The sequence below is a fragment of the Sorghum bicolor genome, chromosome 5 (genome assembly GCF_000003195.3).
Source record: "Sorghum bicolor cultivar BTx623 chromosome 5, Sorghum_bicolor_NCBIv3, whole genome shotgun sequence".
Taxonomy (NCBI): Eukaryota; Viridiplantae; Streptophyta; class Magnoliopsida; order Poales; family Poaceae; genus Sorghum; species Sorghum bicolor.
The window spans coordinates 65,133,243-65,139,740 of NC_012874.2; the positions used below are offsets into that span (position 1 = coordinate 65,133,243).

Consider the following 6,498-nt stretch of genomic DNA (forward strand, 5'->3'; position numbering starts at 1 on the left):
ATTTTACAGTTTTCTCCTTTTAGTCCCGACAAATTATGTAATTACATAAAGGCTTATATACTTACAGACACACCAAAGGAACATGCATGCAAGGTTGTCTAACAGTGAACATATAAATCGATCTGAATTTTCCATCATGACAAGCTTCCTCTAGTAGAACTTAATGTCCGGATGACATACACTTAATAACATATCCTTTTGGCTTTGAACATGCTGCACGATTTGATCTTCCTTGCTAAAGATTTGTAATATTGCGAAGAAAGCGACATGATTGGACAATCATCGACACAGGCATTATATTTAAATAATAATGATAGCGGAAATCGCTTTTCTATCTGAACCCAGTCCATGACTGCGCCCTGTACGTGGGCAGGTGCGTGCGCAACCCACGAGCACAAGTTTGCACTTGCCCATCCCTGTACCTTCTTGCCCTGTCGTTGTTTAGGACGTTTTCCACCTATGCCTCTCCCAGTGGTTGGTCCCCGTGAGATTTTCTCGACTTGAAGGTTTGCGCCACCATGCTTGGACTTCCAAAGCATCTGATATGAGGTAGCTGCCCCACTCCCACGAAGGCAATCTACTGCCTTTGGCATCATAAATTCTCCCAACTGTTCAAAGCAAATTTTTGCATACAAGCCATGTTTCACGGCCACCTCATTGATCATTTCTGTTGCTGAACCCTCGACTGCAGGTGACAAATCTTCATAAGGGGCATGGGGATAGAAATGAACTCCAAGTTTCAGATAAGGAAATTCACTCATGGGACTTGTTTTGCTTTCACCATCAGGGACTGCTCTCTGCATGTTGTTCCCAACAGAAAGAGTGATATGGCCTAGCAAATACACTTGGATAATGGGTTCCATGTATATATCACATGGCAATGATTCTGACGATGAGCTTTTGAAATTGTGGCTCTGGGAGTAGTGATATTCTTGTTGCTGGCAACAAAAAGGATTCGGCCGAACCCATCTGGACCAGATGGTGTGAAGATTGTTCTGGTGTTCACCACAATGGCTAAAAATATGATAAGCATCGGGCACCCAGCACAAGTCTTGTGTTGGTACCTGAGTGAGCTTTGCCTTCACAGTCTCGACTGTTGAACCTAAGTAAGGTATGAACAGGTGCAGGCATCCGACTGCAATCCTAACTATGTCTGTACTTTCCGAGAGCCGTAAAGTGAGGACAAGAGCGAAATTATTCTCTGCTATATTGGTATCTTCAAGTATCAATACTAGGTCAACCTCCATCCCATGCTCTTGTAGTGGACTACAGGGTTTTAGAAGAAATGAGAGATGTTGACCATTGTTAACAAAGCAATACTTTGTTCCTTTGCCAGCGATAAGATGGCGTACAAGAGGGTCAGAAAACATGTGTCTGCGTGGTGTTCCGCCAAGCTCCAAAAATCTCAAGAATTCGCTTGCACCTTCGGCAAAGCGTTCGAATCGCTGGGTGACAGCGGATCCTTTCAGACCATCATCGTCATCCTAGAGTTTGCATCAGCTCTGGTCTGACCAATAATATGGAGCATGAGGCGCGGAGCCTTGGCACGTGTAGGATTGCCAGCCACGCCAGAGCTATTGCCGACCATCCAAAACGCAGAGGGTGGATCTTGTGTACGTGTGGGGAGGAGTCAGAGACAGTGCCGGCTCTGAAAAACTCGTGTAGGAGAAAAAACTAATCGGCTAACCAAAAAGTTGTTTTGAAGGATAATCATGTCAAAGACGTTATACAAAATATTATGCCAAAAATAAATAAAATATTAGAAGTGCACTTATCTTTAGACGGAAATCTGGTCGGTGATGACAAAATTGTCTGGCCCTTGAGCTTCTCGACGTGTTGTCATGACGGTAGTTGCGATTGTCGTAGCGTCGTGCTTCGCGGCGATCATTATATGTGACATGACAGGTGGTCAAAGCAAGTAGGCCAAGCGTCAATAGCCCAAGCAGATCGGTGTCGCCGATCTGCCTTCCTTTGTAGCAGGGAAGCAGCGATGCGTTGTCGGTGTGGTCGGAGACGTCGCTGGAGTGGTCGGAGCCGTAACCAGCGTGATCGAAGCCATAACCAATGTTGGTGAAGAAGCGATCGACGCAGATTGGATCTACACCTCCTCCGTGATCGTGGTGGTGAAGTTGTCAAGGCCGGTGGTCTAGGTGATCTGATCGACCGTGAATGTGAGGCCGTCCACCACGGCCGCGAAGTCGGGGATGATGACCATCTGGTTCGCCTGGGAAACTGTACGCACACCCCATATCTGGCGCGCCACTGTCGACGAAAGATGATCGACAGTCACCTAGGGGTATGCCCAAGGTAGTAGATTGTCGGCAGACGGTGCGTAAGCTACGAACTAGATGGTGAGTGATGACGCAGGACATAGATAAGAATTTTATCCAGGTTCGGCCGCCGTGAGGACGTAATACCTACATCCTGCGTCTAATTGTATTGATATGAGTTGTGTTAAGATGGTAATCTGTTCTCTAGGGGACCCCTCCCCTTATATACTGTGAAGTGACAGTAAAGTATTCTATTTATTATAATATTTTCTTATAACTTTGCGGTGCATGCTGACCAGCGTCGTGCGCCGCACGTCTTCATCTTATGGGTTGAGCCATCTTGCATAGTGCAGCCTATATCGACTAATAAGGATATAGGGGTTTATAACCATTAAGGCTCTACGTGACTCATGACTCATGCTCACATACCAAAGGTTCTTCCTACAAAAGGGCACGTGTGTGTGATACCTACGTGACCATCCAATACAAACGAGTTTCTCTTCGGTTTCCCTTCGATGGGACAATGGTAGTTTAGAATTCACTCTTTATTATATACTAGCAAAAATGCCCGTGCATTGCAACGGGAGAAAAAAGCTATCAAATCTATACTATATCTCTATTGCCTAATTATATATATCTACACAGGACACAAGAAATACTGAAATTACAAATGCATGGTGTTGTGCATGAACTATAATGACAAGCATGATAATTAGAACATCTATCCGACATAGCTACAATCTAACAACCATAATAACTGAGCACTTAGGCATGTCCATATATTTAGAATTGAATAAAATGAATGGACATGTATTTCCTTCCGCAGCTATGTACAGCTACAAGACTTTTAACTGTTTAACTTTCTATCCATGCATGCTAGACACACTTAAAACCTGTATCATGTAAAGACAGTATATGATGTTGAAAGAAAAGACAATTTGTGAATAGGAGAGAGCTGTGTCAGTTGTTTCCACCAACCTTTTAGGCATATCGGACAGTCATCCTCATTGTCAGAAGAATCACAGAATTGTATTCCGTCAATTCTCGAACCTCCTGAGTGCTGTTTTGCTGATGTCACAGACACCTTATGGGCTGTGCGAGTTGATCCAGTATTCTTACTTTCTGTAGGTTGTTGTCCTAGTTTCGGTATATGCGTTGATGCTTTGTCATGTCCTGATGACACTATTGGCAGCTGCACCAGCAGGGCTGAATTGAGGATCATCGTAAGGGAGAGGCCTTAGAGGAGGCTGGAAAGTATCCAATGAATCCACTTGATTAGCAGAGGTGCAAGCTGCAAGAGGAATCCTTCCACGATCAGGTGCCACACGTGTATCACTATCACCTCTGTGACGAGCAGCAGAGCCCTGGGACGAGAAGGAGGCAATTAGAAGAGAGTGAAGAAAATGTATGTGAATTGTGAACAGAGCAAACAGAGATGACAGAATGATATAAATCCATTACACTGAGACCAAAAAACTCAAGAACATGCAGTAAGTTGCGCGAGCTTAAATTTCTAAAATAATCCATTTGAGTTCAAACTTATAAAAACATATTCCAAAATATGGAGTGTAATTGCCAAAGTCAGGCATCAGTAAAAAATGGATGAGCTCCATGCAAATCATTATACTTTCATAGCAATTACTATAAACCAAAAATTAACCTTCTTTCTACTGTTAGTGTGACAAATAAATATTGCTGCATCCAATTCTGTAACCTTAGACACCAGGAGTCCAACTTTGCAGCAATGTGATCTCAGAAACGGCCTAACGCATGCAAGAGCCAAGAACATGTACAGAGACAAACAAACACCCTCCCTCCCGCATGGATCCCCAAATCCTAACACATATTTTGCAGGATCCATGAGGCATCATCAGAAGAACACAAACACACATGCACAGATTCATTCAGTAGTTTCCGCTGCAACATGCTAACAACACCCAAAACGGTAGATGGAAAACAAGTCAACAACTTTTCACAATGGCAGAAGGACGAAAACAGTTGGCAGATAGATAACATAACACTATAGCATTAGTGTAGCAAGTGGTAGAAGCATACCGAGTCGACGCCATAGTAATTAAGGGAAAGGCCACGGTAGGCAGAAGCAGCACACAGGCGGCGCCGCCGAGCCGTCCTCCGGGTAAAGCAGGCAGCAAAGCAGGGATCCCATCCCTTGCCTTCGCCTCCCCCCTTCCAAGTTCCAGCCAAGCAGAGAATTCTAGTTTTACCGCACAGGTGCGTCGGACCCAGTGAAGAACACCCGATCGATACTTTTTTTATTGCAAAAAGAAAATCAGAGTCAGTACGTATACATACACTTGCAAATAGGTCAGGTCTCCAATTACAAATAATCAAACAGCTTAGATTAGGCTTCAAATGCTGCTCGGTTTCGCACAGCAGGAAGCGGCGGGGCATATACCTGCTGGTTGCTGGTTGGCGGAGAAGTAGAAGGAGCCGACGAGGACCTGGGCATCTGGCGGCGTAGGGAGAAAACATGCGAGGAGAAGGAATAAGCCCAACCAAGTTGGAGTCGGGTGTCTGTTTTGTTCGTCCGAGGCATGATGCAAGACGTCGGAGGCCAGACGAAAAAACAAACCAGACCAAAAAAAAGTGGCTGAAATTTTGCCTCTTTATATATAACTAGCAAATATGCCCGTGCGTTGCAACGGGAAAATAAAAACTATCCAACATTCATGGTGAACGACGTATAAATGGTACATACTACCTTCGTTCCAATTTACATATCATTTTGACTTCTAAATATATAACTTTTACTTTGTACATCTAGACACATCGTGTATCTACGTGCACAGCAAAAATTATTTACCTAGAAAATTCAAGACGACCTATAATTTAGTACAAAAGGGGGTATTATTTATGTCTCACCATTTAAATTTTAAAAACTTTTTTATTCTATCCATGTGTTGCTATAGTTCAAAGAAAACAAAGTATACCGCTCTTTATGCTCACATTCAGTTTAGCAATTTGAGCCTGTTGCTATAGTTGAATTTTAGCCTCAAGATAACATTGTCGCTAGCCCATTTATTACAATGCTATAGTTAAATACTGTTTTTTGTGCCGTTTAAGACCATAAAAAACTATAATTTTAATCTCTGATTAAAGTCAACAAAAAGTTAGTTACTGACATGTTTATGATTAATCTATCCTCTTAGATTATGATGGGAAACTAAATCTAGTTTTCACATGCTAACCCTCATCAGTGATTGTAAAGATACACTTATTTAGACCAGATTAGATAATAAAACTATTTAAATTTGTTTCATATTTTGATTAATTGAATCACATGTTAATCAAGGTTTAAATAAGAATATGTTTCTAATTATATTACATAACAACTTGACAATAATTTTTTTGCTTGGACAAAAATCAACGATTCAAAGGTCCATAATTTTTCTTTTAGAAAAAGTAAAGTCAATGGAAAAGTAACCTAAGAGGATAACTGGTGAAAAAAAATTCAAATAAAGTAATCGGATGGAAGATAAAAAAAAAGTCAAATGAAGTGCACCCAAAGGAACAAAAGAAATATTTTATGGCAGAAATTTTAGAATAAATTGAAAAGGTATTGTTTATTAGCAAGATTTTTGCGGTGACTGGAGTGGTCCAAGCGAGCGGGCTGCTGTGATTGAAGTGGGCCAAGCCTAGTGGGCCGCAAGCGAGTATGCGAGTGGGCTGCGAACAGGCGAAAAAAACTACACAGGCAGAAGAACTATGGAGGCACATATATATATATATATATATATATAAGAGTATATCTGCTCCACTGATAATCTGATTTGCAGCTCGTTTGCATGTGCATGTTGACGTCCGTGATTTTGTGGCTGGTGCCGATTTGTTTGCTTCTTTGAAAACGTATACATTTTTTCCTGCCGTATATGCATCCATGTGAAAACAACCAGTATGGATCCATACTTGTTGAGTTTGAGTACATCCGTACTGCTATAGTAAGGAGTATGTGTACGTACACATTATTTTGAAAATTAATTAAATACTTGTTTTAAAAAAGTATTTATGTATATACTTAGAGAGTGAGAATATACTCATTCGTATATGTACATACTTTTTCGACAAATGAGTATATGTATATGTAAATACATAGAAGTATGCTTAATTAGTATATGTACATACTTTTTTTTGATAGATGAGTACATGTAGATACACGGAAGTTTGCTTAGTATACTTGCATGTACATACTTTTTTTCACAAATAAGTA

At 41.4% G+C, this 6,498-nt stretch overlaps 1 pseudogene; it reads right to left on the minus strand.

The window, feature by feature from the left end:
* LOC110435996 lies at positions 2,147-4,437 on the minus strand (annotated as a pseudogene).